The sequence below is a fragment of the Pseudopipra pipra genome, chromosome 1 (assembly GCF_036250125.1).
Source record: "Pseudopipra pipra isolate bDixPip1 chromosome 1, bDixPip1.hap1, whole genome shotgun sequence".
NCBI lineage: Eukaryota > Metazoa > Chordata > Aves > Passeriformes > Pipridae > Pseudopipra > Pseudopipra pipra.
Genome location: NC_087549.1, coordinates 64,354,901 through 64,371,069, shown reverse-complemented (window position 1 = coordinate 64,371,069; position 16,169 = coordinate 64,354,901).

The following is a 16,169-nucleotide window of genomic DNA, read 5'->3' as shown; positions in this document are numbered from 1 at the left end:
GAGACTTGGTCTTTGTTTCAGTCATACTTGAACCAACTCTGCGCCAGGGTCAGGTTAAGAATGGTTTTCTTTATCCGTTCCCTTGTTCTATGCCAGACATAGCTTCAACAGGGACTCTAATCTATATACATAACAAGGGTTCATTTTAGGGATAAATAATATTTTATGAGTTTATTCCTTTTGCCTATGTATCACGCTTGCAATGGAGGAATAAGATGATCACCTATTATGAAACTATTAACTCTTAATTAGACGTATTCTACTCATTTAAAAAATGTAAGACTGAATGGAATATTAATTCCATATGTCTTTGCAGTTAGCTTAACTATAGTATAAAGATTGTTATTCTCAGACTTATGCCAAACTATTTGTACCAATACTGTACAGATATGTAAGTATTTTAATTATAGAGCAGAAATAATGAAAAGATCATAGCAGAAGAGGCAGAGATAAGGATTCACTTAATTTGCATTTTACCATTTCCTGACATCTGACCTTGTCTTTGCAGCTTTGATATTCCTTCCATAAAAGTAGTGGTGTTTGCTTCCTTGACTCTAGATATATGAATAAATATGCAATGTTTAAAGTGATATTTGTGTAGCTGAGCAGACACAAACATCACCATTAACTTTCTATGTAACTGAGAGTCCAAGAGGAACTAGACATTAACACAGTGATTATCAGTAAAGTGGAAAACAAATTTGTGGTGGTTTGAGACCCCCAAAAATCCAATTTCCAAGTCCAAGCCCCCCTCCCACAATTTGCTTCAGTGTGAGAGGCTTTTCCAGACATAACACAAGACTCAATATGGGGGGAAGGGAATTATATTACAGTTATTACCCAAATAAATACTATAATACATTATATACACAATTCTAACTATCTCTCCTATGGTAAAGGAATATTTACGTTAGACCAAGTCCCTCCTCTCCCTCCAATAAAAGTTTAGAAGGGAAGAAGGAAAGATCCTTTCCACTTTCAGGGCAGCAGTGTCTCTCCTCTTCAATGCAGCAGTCGTAGCTGGATTTGTCGTAGCTGGAAGATTTCTCTCTCCATTACAATACAAGGGGTCTTCTCTCATCCCTCTCAGCCCTTCGGCTCGAACCGTAGGTCTCTCTCCTGTGGGCTGCAAAGCAGGGACAAAACTCACTTCACCGTGGTCATATCACGAAGTGCAGGGCATCTTCGTGAAAGTCCCTTCCTCAGGGGATTCAAACTCCTCCCGAGTCAGAACGTTTAGGGCACCTCTCAGTTCAGTCTTTGCCCCAGGTGTTCTACCAGAGCTCCTTTGCTCTGTCTCAGCTTGCCAGCTTTCCAGCATGGCAGCAGCAGCCGGGTTAGCGGGGAAGGGGCAGGGACAAGGCCACCTCCTCCACATTCCATCCTGGTGTAGCTCTCAGGACGTCTCTGAGCTTTCAGCTCTTCTCTCTCTCTCTCTAGCTGCTGCTGCATTTCTGGACTCCCTACGAGTTTGGAAGTCCACCCCTCCTCTCTAGGAGATCTCAGGGTTTTGGGAAAGTAATTCAGTCTTACTCCCATAACAATCTTTGTTGAGCTTAGTCCTCTCTCTCTCTCTCCATCAGACATCCCTGTGTCTCTCAGCTTGGCTGCATGCCGTCTTTGCTGCTTCCCTCTTATCTTCTTGGCTTTCTGCCACAGTTCTCTGTTCACTGCTGCTCTGCTGCTGTTTCAGTGTCTCTTGCTGTCCACTCACAGTGAAGAAACTTCCCCCAGCTCTTAGCCAGAGTACTTGGCCCAATTTAACACTGTTCCAAGTTCTTGTAGCCCCCAGCCGGGGCTGGTGGGCCTTGGCCCTCCAGCAGGGCTCTCTGCCCCTCTCCTCGTGGCTTCACAACATGGCTACTTCTCTTCCAGCTGCCTCATCTTCCTTCTTTTCCGGTCTGGTACGATATGTTTTAATTTTGCAGGGGTGCTGATTGCGTCACCACCAAGAAACACCACCCCCCTGGAGTTAACCACTTTCCAACTCCCTTTTTAACCCAGGACAAAATTATAACTTGATGAGACAGTACTTATTCCTGGGTAATACAGAGGAATTTGAACCACATTTAATAGCAGAGGTGTAGCTTACATAGCTTGTAGAAAAAGTGGACTGGTAAAAAATGGAGTGTGATACAACTGTTCTGAGGGCTACGGTTAACATAGCAATTTTAAAGGGAAAAAAAAAAAAAAAGAAAAAAAAATCAGAGCTTCCAAAATTTCCAGCAGCCAAAGACCTATGTGCCATGTTAGGACAGAACAGACACTCCATAAAGGAGCCACAACTTTAACTGGCTCCCAGTAGTACCTTGGGCCATTTTCAACACAAAGACAATGGGCAAATAACTTCATGAAGACTAACATCACACTCTAATGCTTAATCTTTCTATGGAAGCATTGAGGCACATTCCCTGAGCAATGGAACTATTAACAAAGCTGTACTTGCTCCACTGACAGTAGTAGTGAAGAGGAAAGAAAAACAGAACTTCAAATTAAAGTAACATTATTGAGACTTGCTCTGGTTTTTGGTTTGGTTTTTTTGGTTTGCTTCAAAGTTGCACAAGTCGGTATGTTAATCTAGTTTCTGTCTAAGGGAATTAGGTGATAGAGTTTGCTTGGGAAGCAGCAATACATATTAATACCCAATTTATTTTTGTTTTACCAGATGAGCTTAGAAGACAAGGAAGACAGGGGTAATTACTTTCTATTATTTTCATTTTGCTTACATGATTTTGAAACAAAATCAAAGTACAGACTGCTTCATTTCACAACTTTTGAGCCTTCAAAAGTGTGTTTTTCCCTTGTCCCTGGAAAGCAAACTGAATTCTTCAAACATGTTCTGTGAAATGTTCATATTGAATTTTTCACTTTTATACTCAAGTATGTGTGTTGTGAAAGTAGGTTCAAGATAATGCTCAGCCTTTCTGAGGGCTTGGTCATATTTGATTAATGTCTAAACACAGTTTGACAATCTTTCTGACAATGTTTTATTTGAAATGTGTATATCGGTTTGGATAAATATTGGTTGACATTGAGCATTATATTTATTCCTTAATTGAGTATATACAGTGGATATTCAAAAGCCAATATTCACACAACTTCTTCAGCAAAAATAGTGTTACTTTATAATTTTATAAAGTTTTTAAAAGATTCCTTTGTCTATGTGTGAATACACAACTAAATTTTCCATAAAATAATTTGGATTTGAAAAATATTCCCTTGTTCCAAGATTATTCTGAAGCTAAATGCTTTGTATTTACTAGTACCCATGAAACATCTTCAAAGAGATAAAATGAATTTCGATCCACTGCTTTTACAGCGTATGACGAATAGTTAGATGTTAACATTTGTGCTTGAAGGCTAGAAATATTGGTGTAGTCTTAAAATACTCTAATTTATGTAATTATCTATAAATGGTAATGTATTTCTGTTGTGATAGTTCTTATCAACATATAATTAACATTTTCAAATATCTATTACCTTTTTGTCTTAATAGATATGCAGTTATAATCCTTTTATATTTACTAGTTTACCTTTATAGTACTATTTCTTATTATATATTGAAATTAGCAGTAGCTACAGGTATCAAGAGGAACACTACCAGTATAAAGGCACAGTAAGCCAAACTAATTCTACCATCATTACAATACTTTCCCTATAAGGCATGATCACACTTCCATCCTGCTTTCCTGAAGAATTAATGATTATTCAGTTATACTTTTGATTTGTCAGTGGTGAATCCACCTCTATGTCCAATAACTCTGGAACATGTTTGCCAATCATCTTAGCCGTGTTAAAAAGATAATTTCAAATATTATTTTGAATATGTCCAAATCCTTCTCAAAAATCAGTGCTGACATAGAAAAGAGCTCTGAAGAGAGTGCTGGTAGGGGAAAATTTAAGCCATCCTGTACTCACCAGGCTGACTACCTGCCTCTCAGTATGCATTAAGTTCTTATCCATAGATGATGCCATTAAACATGGCGAAGTCAGGACCTGAGGCTATTGCAAGAGTGAGGGATGGAAGGGAAAAGATGTTCGTAGAACAAACATACATACATACATATGTAACAGGTTCAGGCAAGAAAATATAGATTTTTTTTTTTAAATTTAGAAATTATGTTGTCTGGCTGTAATGCAGACACCTTCTTTCCTTGCTTTACAACCTTTTTTTTCCTCTTGCAAAGTGTTTATTGTGACTTTCTTCACCTTTAAATCACTTTGCAAATTTTTCTTAAGTGACAATAATTTTAAAATCTAGATGATAGAAGACATATAAATACAAAATTTTATTTTTTGTCTTTATTTGTTGAGTCTTAGGTGAATGAAGAAAAATTTTGAGTTGGTGATTTTGGTCCTTGTTTCTACCACTTCATGCAGCTAATTGTCTTACTGAATGTATACAAGAGGGAACTCAGATTACTAAATCATTCAGACAGAGCTTACACAGATGGATAATTCTAGCACATTGTAAGGGTCCATCTTCAGGAAATTGCTTTGTCCAGTGTTGTGGTGTCTCAAAGCCACAGCAGAATGGCTGGGTGTGGAATAGATAATGATTATCATAGAATAGGAAACAAAATTATCAAGAGTTACATGGCATTCAAAAATGAGTTTTCTCTAATCTTTCCTAACCTTTGCTCTTTCTGTAAGAAGTGTCCTCAGAGGAGCATTCCCCAATTCAAGAGCAAAGAAGGATACTGCAGTGTAACGGTTCTCATTTTTCAGTCAAATCTGGGTTATTGCGATTCACTTGGAGTTTGATCCTGTGATATTTTATCTCAACATTATATGACATCATTAAAGACATCTTATATTGTTTTTGCCTATGGTTAGAAATTATGTCTGCTTAATCAATTCCATTATGCATTCAACCATCCATGACACATCAAAGGCTAATAAGATTTTTTTTAAAACTTTGCTTGCTTAAAATGATTTCCCTCCAGATCAAGATGCAGAGCACAAAATATTAATCAGTTTAAATAAATATCAAGACTACCCAAATAATATGAATAATTGGCACAGTGCAGTGCCTACTGCCCAGTTCCCAACAGCTGGTCACACTGGCACATGGCACCATCTCAACAGTCTTTGAGATAATGACTTTGGCATCTGCCGATGAGCGTTTGCTACTGCCCACAGAATTTACAACTCACAAGTGGGAAACAGAGGCTCCAACAGAACTTTTTTATGCAAGGTCTTTGAAATTTATTAATGTAATGCAAACACAAGCCTTCCAACCCATTAAATTGTTGATGTTATGCGAATCCACTCTGGAATTGCAGATCCTCATTAACATTATTTGCATGTTAATCTGCATCTTTTTAATTAGTGATATTATTTATGCACATAATTTTCGCCTACTGGTGCCAAGGCTGAAGCGCATTAATTAATCTACTGAGATGCCAAACTGTTTATTTTCTCCCGTACTTTTATTTGTTTACATGGTGTTTTGGATTCAGGGAAAATAAAAAAGAGCCTCAAGAATAAAAGCAGAAAGACAAGATTAACTAAAAGCTCTTTTTGTTTTCATAATTTAAATTGTAATATTAGCCAAATGTTGTGTTTCTTCCCTCAGAGATCGGTTATTCAGTTACATTACCTTGATGTATTATTAAAATTTATAATGGACTCTGGAGGCTTCTTTTAGTTCTCTCCTTCATTTACAGAATATACTCAATGTTATTTTAATCTTCCTACAACGCTTCCATGCATAGGCAATGATCAGTTCTCCCTTGCGAATCTCCAGTGCTGCTCCACTTTGCACAACTGATAAACATTTAAATAAGCCTTTTCAAAAAAGAATAGCATACTAAAATTATTAACCCATTAATGGAGTTAGGAATTGCCTGACAATTCGTCTTTCCTCTAACTAGGTCAATTGCAACACTTATCTGATCAACAGCACCAAACTAGTCTTATCTCTGAAATACTGCATGCCTTACATAGACAAGCTTAGAAAACATTGACTTTGGCATTACCTTTACCTTTCTTACATACTTATCTGTTACATTTGTTGGCATTTCTTTTTCTTTCTTTCCTTCTTTCTTTCCTTCTTTCTTTCTTTTTTTCCTTCTTTCTTTCTTTCTTTCTTTCCTTCTTTCTTTCTTTCTTTCTTTCTTTCTTTCTTTCTTTCTTTCTTTCTTTCTTTCTTTCTTTCTTTCTTTCTTTCTTTCTTTCTTTCTTTCTTTCTTTCTTTCTTTCTTTCTTTCTTTCTTTCTTTCTTTCTTTCTTTCTTTCTTTCTTTCTTTCTTTCTTTCTTTCTTTCTTTCTCTCTTTCTCTCTTTCTCTCTTTCTCTCTTACTTTCTTTCTTTTCTTTCTCTCTCTCATTCTCCCTCTTTTTTTCTCTCTTTCTTTCTCTCTTTCTCTCTTTTTCTCTTTCTCTCACACACACGCAATAATTCACTTCCAAAACCAGTTTTTTCTACCTAAAAGCAGCATTGCAATATTATGTCTTTCACTGAATCTTTTCAGGAGAAGAAGTGAGTTCAAATTGCCTGTAGGAAGGTAGAAATGTTCTCTCCTCACTTGTAAAAACCTTGTTTGTAACTCTGGAAGAGCTGTGTGGCATTCAAATTTTAAAACATGCACAGGACAACTTTTAGTGGGTCATGTTTTAAATCTTGCCCAGGATGGACTTCAGACTGGTACGATACTGGAAGGAAATGTCAGATTTAAAGGCATGGAAGGATTATTTGTGTAATAGATTGAAAGATGGCAGCTGTTAGAGGCTCCATGTAGGCTTGAAATATAGGAATAAATCCTTGGATTACTGGAAAAGGACAAAAGAAGCACTCAGATAATGAAAGTACATTAAATTCATCACAGAGTTATCATCTTCACGAGTACAGTTTAGGTTTAGATGCAGAAATGCTGCATGTGATTTTATGTACAGCATGCAATGCTTTCTGTGACTAACATGTATCCTCTTCGTTTCTTTTTTGTCTTTTTCATTCTCAACTGGTTTTGTGATGATTCACGCACATTCCTCTTCTAGGAAGGGAGAGCTGGACAGCACCTGTGTGACTAGCTGAATACGGTTACTTAGTTGAGTATCCATCATAATTTAAAGATCCTCAACCTTTCCCCCATACTCAGCTGTGTTAGAAGAGTAAGTTAGTTCAATTCACAGCTAGTTATATTAACTCCACTTGCTCATGAGTGTTACAGAGCAGTTTTTTAATTATTTTAATTATTTTACACTTTCAATGTGGTACAAAACACCTAAGGTAGAATTGGAACAGCCAATGTTTATCAAGAGTCCATTTTCCCAACATGTCTTCCAATAATTTAGGCTAATGCCATGTAACTTTGGCAACAACCAATGTTGAGTACCTTAGAATAATCTGGAGAGAAGACTTCTACCTAATTGCAGAAATCTATAAATTAGACCAGTAGATATTTCGCCTATGGCATATTTTGAAACTCCAATTTAAATGGTTCCTTGCATTAAGTATTACATGGTTCTCCATATGTGCCTCAGTAGAAAAAAAAGCATATATTATTCTTGAGAAATACAAGATGACCCTGAAATTAAAGTCCCTCATAATTCATTGAAAAAATGGGGCAGAATTAAAGCCACATAAGCAACTTTTTCTTTTCCCAGTATCAGTTAAATATTTATGTTTTCTCGATATATTCTTCCTAATGAAATTTCTCTCTATATATTAACATATCTTTGTATGCATATGCATATGCATTGCATACAGCAAAAGAAATCATGGCGACAGAGGGGATAAGGAGATAGACAACTTGCAGAGAGAACATTTTTTATGATGTCTTCTTAAGCAAGAAGTGATGAATGGGCAAGTGAATTGTGAAACAAATTCCACTAACATAACAAGAAAACCTTTACTTCAAATTCTCTGTGAGAAAGAAGTTTGTGCACTACTTTTGGCATAAGTTACAAAAGCCTGTTTCATTAATATTTTAGATTGGCTGTAATATTTTAATGACATACTGTTTGTTTTTTTGCTGCCTGTTTTTAATTTTCAGTTTTATGTTTTAAAAAGAATTCAACTGCAAAAGTCAAAATACTTTACACTCTTCAAAGAAACTAAATAGTAACCCTATGAAATTACAAAAGAGTAATATCACTAATTAAGTTCAGAAATGGCACAACAAAGATATTTACACTGAGTCCTTACAAATTTGAATTCACCCCAGGTCACACAAGAAGCCTGTGTAGACCCAAAAATAGAATTCACATCTCTAGACTTGCACCTCTGTTCCTTAATAGTGTTTCTGTCTATTTGGTATTAGATATTGTCATAAAGTGATCAAATTCATTGGCTATTTAACATTGTTCAAAGGAGGAAAGTGAACTGGATTGCTAGTCTTTTTCAAAGAAAAGGAACATTAAATTTGTCATTAATTTTGGCTAAAGAAACATAAATACTTCTTAGAGCTTACTATTTTCCATTTAAGGCCAAAGTTTCAGCCCAAGGGATCACTCACACAGATTTGTCTGCTTGTCTGCAGGCCAGGATTGGCACAGAGGTATGGGATAATTGTGCATGGATACTGGTAGTTGGACGTATAGTAATCTGACCCGCACTTATTCAGGCCTGCTTTTGCCTTTTCTACCTGAGAATAATAATGAAATATATGTATATTCAGACAACTTACTTGATGTCTGCTGGAAATAAAACACAGCCGAAATGAAAAAGTCTAGGAGGTTCCTGGAGTGTGTGGAAGATAACTTCCTCATACAGGTGGTGAGGGAGTCCACTAGGGAAGGCGCCCCACTGGACCTGTTGTTTGTGAGTACAGAAGGACTAGTGGATGACATGATGGTTGGAGCCTGTCTTGGGCACAGCAAGCATGAAGTGATAGAGTTTTTGATTCTTGCAGAAGTAAGGAGGGATGCAAGAAGAGCTGCCACCTTGTGCTTCTGGAGCGTAGACTTTGTTCTGTTTGGGACACTGGTTCAGAGAATCCCTTGGGAGGTAGTCCTGAAGGGCAAGAGTCCAGGAAGGTTGGGCATTCTTCAAGAAGGAACTCTTAAAGGTGCAGTAGCAAGCTGTCCTCACATGCCAAAAGATGAGCCAGAGGGGAAGAAGACTGGTCTGGCTGAACAGAGAGCTTTGACTAGAACAGAGGGAGAAAAATAAAAAGAGAGTTGATTGCTTTTGGAAGAAGGAACAGGCAGCTCAGGAGGACATGCGTGTTGTGAGGTTATGCAGCAAGGAAATTAGAAAAGCTTAATGCCACCTAGAACTTAATCTACCTACTGCTGTAAAAGACACTAAAAATGTTTCTATAAATACATCAGCACCAAAAGAAGAGCTAAGGAGAATCTCCATACTTTATTGGATGTGTTGTGCTGATGGAGGATGGGTTAGATTGAAATTTCTTCAGCAAAAGGGTTGTCAAGAGTTGGAACAGGCTGCCCAGAGAAGTTGTTAAGTCACTATCCCTGGAGGTATTTAAAAGGCATGTAGAAGTCTCACTGAGGGACATGGTTTAGTGGTGGACTTGGCTGTGCTGGGTTAATAGTTCAACTCAGTGATCTGAAAGGTCTTTTCCAACCTAAATGATTCTATGAAAGTTCCTGAGATTTTCTCTGACTTTTCTGTGGTGATAGAATGGATATTAACCTTTAAGAAGGAATATAAATCAAATATTTATTGAACTTCCCTCCAAGTGCAGAAGAATAAGTGTAGATGCTGAATTATCTTCTTGTCATCTCATCTGTAAGTGTTCTATGAATATCAAGTGTTTCAGAAGAAATGATACCATCTATCTGTTCAGAATTTTTACAATTGCACTTTTCAAAATATTAAATAGTCCATATTTTTAATTTTAGAATTTTTTTTATAACTCTTCCTCTAATAAGTCAGTGTATCCACATTTCTAATTATTTGTCATTACCTAAGTGAGGTTATTTTATTTCATGTATGGAGCTAAACTTTTCGTTTCTACTGTAGACAAAAGTCACAGATATTTAATTATTTATTTTATTTTATTTTATTTTATATTGTTCCTCAGCTGTCTGAACCTGTGAATCATCATATATTCATAATCACAACCATGGAAGTTCGTTTTCTGAACATATCTACTAATATGTAAAATATTCTGTGTCCAGGCTTTGTTGGTATAGCGTGAATCCTTTCCTTGCCATAACACAGAAGCACAAATGATTTTGATTGTAATTTGGTTGAGAAAAAATAAGTTTATGATATTTTATGATAAAATCCATCATTTAAAAGAAATAATGAATGAATTCTTTTTGAGGAAAATACATTAAAATCTTAATGAAAAATAGAAATAAACTGGAATATACCTTGAATTGACTTTTCTTTCTCATAGTAATTCTTTTGTTTTTCTGCAAACTACCATAGAGTTTTATGTGCTTTGTTAGTTTTAAATTAGATTGTTAAAACAATAAGTGCTTTCAAGTAGACCACGCAGCTTCAATGATATTGTAAGACTTCAGCAGGAAAGGGTTAAACCTTCCCTTTCTAACTTACATACATATCAAATGGGAAAACCAGGAATTTGTCTTTGGAATAACCCAGTGATAAAGATCCAGACAGGATTAGTTCAAGAAGCCTTTCCCCTGAAATTTGTGCAAATTAGCTCCTAAATCTAAGATTATACCTAATTTTTTGCTAGATCCCCTCATCCTTAAATTGGTCCCTCCTGGCAATCTGCTTTCTCCATTGGCTATCCCACCTCTGGTTAGGAACACATTCATACCTCAGCAGTACAAAATGCTGGATAAAGCAACAGTGATGCTGGCATAGCTGTCATTCCTTTTCCTTTTAAACACATTCTTACTCATTAGAGTATATAAAAAAGTTAGGCCCAAGAGCCCTAAAGAAAGAGGAGAAAGGATGCTCTCTCATCTGTCTCAACTACATCACTTTTAGTCTATTGAAGTTTTTTATTCTCACTCAATGCACAATGTTAAGTGCATTTAGAGAAGCTTTTATACATGTTTTGTAATGAATATGATAGTTATCACTTTCTATTACCCAAAATTGTAGAGGTGTTTATTAAAGATTTTAGGCGTATCCTTATCATGCTCTCATATTTCACTGAGTCATTCTTGTTAAGTTCTTTCCAATTATGTAAGTTAAGGAAAGCATAGGTTTGCAGTGACATTTGCACTCTCTGTGTTCGTTTACAACCTCTTTAATTATAAACAGTCTCTAAAGCACTTTCACGTACCCTTAAATATAGCTGACCCTTTTTATTTAATTTCATTTGGCTGTTAGAGTTTGGAGAATATCCAACAAAGCACTTCAGCAAATTCAATAAAGTACATACTATAATTAATATAAAATCCAATAACCATGGTAAACTGGTCTTCCTAGAGAACGGCCGCTAAGACATCATAATTTGGGTATTGGCATAAATAGTTTTAGTGAATTACATGCCCATACTAGCTTAGAATTGATCCTGACTTAAAATATGAGGTTTAAATATTGTGTTGTGTATGCAAATCATATCAAGGATACTATACCTTAAATGTATGAGTAAACTTATTGCAAATTTATATTACTACTTGTCCTCTGCTACAACTGCAGAGGATGAATTCACATGTAGTTTCTCTTCAAGGTTTAGCTTTACATTTACTTCAATAGTAAAAAATGCAAGGGAGATGCACTGAGCTGCATTGTTATTCAAATATTTGTTCCAGTATTTATATTCACATGTGACTGCGCATAGAGGAAAAAGAAATAATATCTTTCATCAACAGCCATTACGTAAAATCAAGCAGTTAAGGCAATTCACTTTCTGACACATATACCCACTTAAAATATCTATTCTATATGTCAAACCAGATATTGTAAAAGTGGATTTTAATGGGAATAATGTATCAGACTTTATTTTAAGTGTACCTATCATTCTATATTTGACAGGCAGCATCACAAGCCTTTCTAACATGCAATAATTTTGGCATTCTTCTCTGTAATGACCTGTCCACCCAGAAGTATCTCTAAACTAGAAGAATGAATCTCAATCTGAACAGAAAAATAAACTTCTCACAATCACCTTCTTTTCAAGATGCTTCCAATGTTATTATTCCATTAATAATGCATTTTTAGTTGTCAAAACTGATCAGCATCATAGTTTTTTCCTAGATACTGTTTATTATAAATCACTTCATAACAATACATTATTTTGAGGTGAATAAGAAACAAAACAATTCCCTGTCAACTGGAATTAACAGTCAGGAAGCTATAGTCTTTCAGATGAGGAAACAGGAAAATTAGCATACAGAGATCTGTTTTAAAATATCAACATGTACTTGTTGACATAAAGAATGAACAATGTGTAATCAGGCAGAGAGATTAAAGTTACCTGAAGCATTTCTTAGTTGTTCTTGTTGGCTAATTAGAAAGTAGTATTTAAGAGATAACTTTTTTTCGACAGTCTCAGTCAGTGTTTGCATCACATGTGAGACAGATATTATATAGAGAACCCTCTCAAAAAATCAGAATTATTTAAATCAAACTTTACTAGTATAACAACATTTTACTCTTATCCTCAGACCTTTTAAATTCTTAATGTTTACCAGTTACAATAAGAATGCAAACTTCACATGAATGTTTAGCTATGTTGAATAGAGGGGAGACATTCCATCAGAGAGATCCCCATTGCTAGAACAGATGGGCAGTACTGTTAAACGTGGTGATGCGGAACATTTTATTTCACACAAAAAGCAAACCTAGTAAAATTATCTCTTTTCAGTGCTTTCTTTTCATCTGCTCCATACTTTGGTGGAGAAAATCTCGTCTCACCTGGGGAGATGAGTATGAGACATCTGAATCAGTTTAGACTTGGGGAATTCTGTATGTAAAAACTGACATTTCTTTTTTCGGCTTCCCACCCAGTGCCCCAGGTCTCTAGAGAAACCCGTTAAATGCTAGTGATGAAAAATGGTGATGTTCCACCCTCTTTTGTCTTACATTAAAAAAAATCAATACTTTCATACTAACTTACATTTATAATTTCAGTTAGAGAAATTATGGTTAGCTTCTGCTCTTCAGTAATGACAGTATTTGCCACTTAAATCCTAGGTTTGAAGAGAACTTCAGACCAACTACTTTGGTCAAATGTAAATACTAAAGATGTAAAACATATACAAGGAGACTGTGTTACAAGTAATGCAACAGGTACAAGTTATCACTGAGAAATGAAGTCCAGACATTTTTGTGGGGCAGTCTTGGTCCCCAGTAGTATGTCCTAAAGAGGTGAGGTATCTCTGAGAGAAAAATAGCGCAGACATCATAAATCACAGTTCTTACTTCACACTGCCAGGTTGCTTGGATGCTAATTATCTTCGCAGTTCCAAAAACAAAATTCAGAAAATCTCAAAACATTTTACCTGGGCTCTGCAAACTGGAGGTGACAATTCCCTAATCATAGTCTTGGAAAAACAGTTTTGAGCATTGTGCTGCTTATGCCTGCACATACCAATGATTATCTTCCAGTTTCTTTGTATGCCTCAGACCAAATTGGTACAAACTGGAAAAAAAAAAAAAAAGACCTGCATTGCAACTTTCCTTCTACGGAATACAAATAATCAAAATGATCGTTTTCTGCCAGTTATATCAGGTTAATGAAACCTTTTTAAAGTATCAATAAAGAAAATATAAAAAAGATATTCAAAAAGATACTGCGTACTGCCATACAAACCTAACTCACTACACAAGATTTGTTCAGTCAATCTTTTAAGCAACATCAAAAACCAACCTTTGATATAATCTGGTTATCTGCTAGAGTCCTTCATTCAACTGTTTCGCCCTCTTTGTTCCATGCTCATTGTCAGAATTAGGAAGAAATAGCTGACTTATTGCCCCTGTACCAAAACAGGAAGGTGTTTACTTAATTCAGATGGTAAATTTATCCCCATATCCCACTAAATTCTTCCTTTTGTAAACAAATAAACAAAAGACAACAACTAAGTGAATATTTCATCTCTGTCAACAAGTTTATTTCTGAGCTGATCCCAAAGCTTCATTCAAATATTTTGATGTCTTGATTCAAACCACCATCAACACACTCCAATTTGTTTCAATTTCTTACCAACGAACATCCAAAGCTGGGGGTGCCATAACTAGAGTCCAAATAAATAGAAAGAAACTCCTGTATTAAAAAAAAAAAAAAGGGACTGCAAAAGCCCTAAAGAAAAATGTTTAGGTATTAAGTTATCTGTTATCCCAGATTCATGCCAGGATGATTAAAATGTTCATGTATCCATTGAATTACTTTTACTTGGGTATCTCTGCAAGCAGGGTTGCGTGTGGTTTATGAGTACACAACTTTTCCATTTTCATTTTAAACACATTTTAAACATATATTGCCTAATACCCAACATAGATGACATGCTCATGGATTAATGAGCTATTATGCAAAACATCAGTATGTTCACCACTTCTGTGAGTACGGAAGTTATTAGTCAAGTAGGGAATTATCAGCCTTGAAACCCATAAATCATTAGTCTTAATGAGTGACCGGCTTCCAGCACTCCTCTTTTTTTCTCTGTCAACAGTGTTGCTTCTGCCTGGTTTGACTTTTCTTGTCTTATATAGATTTAGCTAATGTGCTCTCTCACAACAACATTCATCTGGCATAAAGCAGGGCAAATGTCCTTTGGTGGTGCTTCATAAGGCTGGGTTAGATCCCTGGCAATTCCTGACCTGCAGATTACAAGGCTCCTTTTGGGAGCCATTCAACAGGAAGTACCAGCAGCTGAATCCAAGTATCAGTGTATTGTGACACCACTTTCACAAATCACACTGTATATCTGTATGGTATGTCATGCACTCTTGATCAAAATAACACAGTTGCAAAGAATAAGATTCTTATTCGATAACATACAATGCTTCTTATTATTTAGGTAATTGTACGAAAAGAGAGAATCTATATAGTACTTTTATCAGTGTTTGTAACTGATGAAGTATGTTAGTTAAAAATAATTCAGCAGCTATTGAAAAATTCTTTTATGAACAACAGGAAATAATGTTATTTTTACCAATATAAAAAAAAAATTACAAAAACATTTAATTAAAAAAAAATCAAAAAGCATGTCCATTTTGTGCCCTGGGAAAAGGTAATAATTTTGATCTTAAAATTATTCATGATTTAAAAAATTTTGCCTGCCTTTTGACTAAATGGGATGTCAGAAGAAAGAGAAAGTTTTTACAGTTTTTAGTTCTTACAAAATTTTCAAAGAAATATCTGAGAAACTGCATGTACTACTAAAAATGCATTACCGAACACACAAAAATGTTTTCCTTCTTGCTGTCTCCTTAAAGATATTCAGGCCAACTCTGGCAGCCTAAGACTCTTGCACAGTGCATCCTAACCTGAATATTTAACATTCATCTGTGATATTTAAAGTTTAACAATCATTTTTCCCATATACTTTTTCTAACTCAGAAAAGAGGGTTCAAGTTTGAAAGAGTGCTTTGATTTGTACAAGAACACAGTAGCCTGTTGCACGCCATTCCGATCTGAGGGCTGTCACTTTTTGCAGGCATCAAGAGACTTCTGAAGAACCAGAAACCTGTCAAGTACTCCTCTCTGTCAAAAAGCAAAAAGGAAATATGCATTTTGATCTGGAAATTCATCTCAGACCAGGTACATAGGCTTGCTGATGACAATTGCTTCTCCACGAGTCTGTAATGTTTTTCTTGTATGGTTACATGAACCTTGTATCTGTATCAATCAAAGTATACTCAAGTATATGACAAGATGCTGAACTTAAGAACAAGCCCGAAGTCCCAGCTGGATTTCAAGTTAAATAGAATGTGAAGGAGGTAAGAGTTTCTGACCAGAAAATAATTGTTTTATTGTAAGAAAACATACTACCAGAGAAGGCAAAAAGAAAGTAAAAAAAAAAAAAAATCCAGTCAGAACCTACATTTCATAGGATTTGCAGCTAAGGCATTTTAAATAAAAATCCAACAAAACAACCCCGCAAAGAATTTCAGAAATATTAACCATGAAAAATTAATGACAACTATTTAATTATGGTACAAAAATATAGGGTTATACCACAGCTAGCACTGGAAGTGAAGTATGAAAGTATAAAATAATGTTGCTGCCTTTAGGATATGAAAGGCTAAGAACTTAAGAATGTTTGACCAAAGAAGTTCTTGTCTACTCAGGACAAAGTTTCTGTGACAACTAATATTACTATCATCAAATA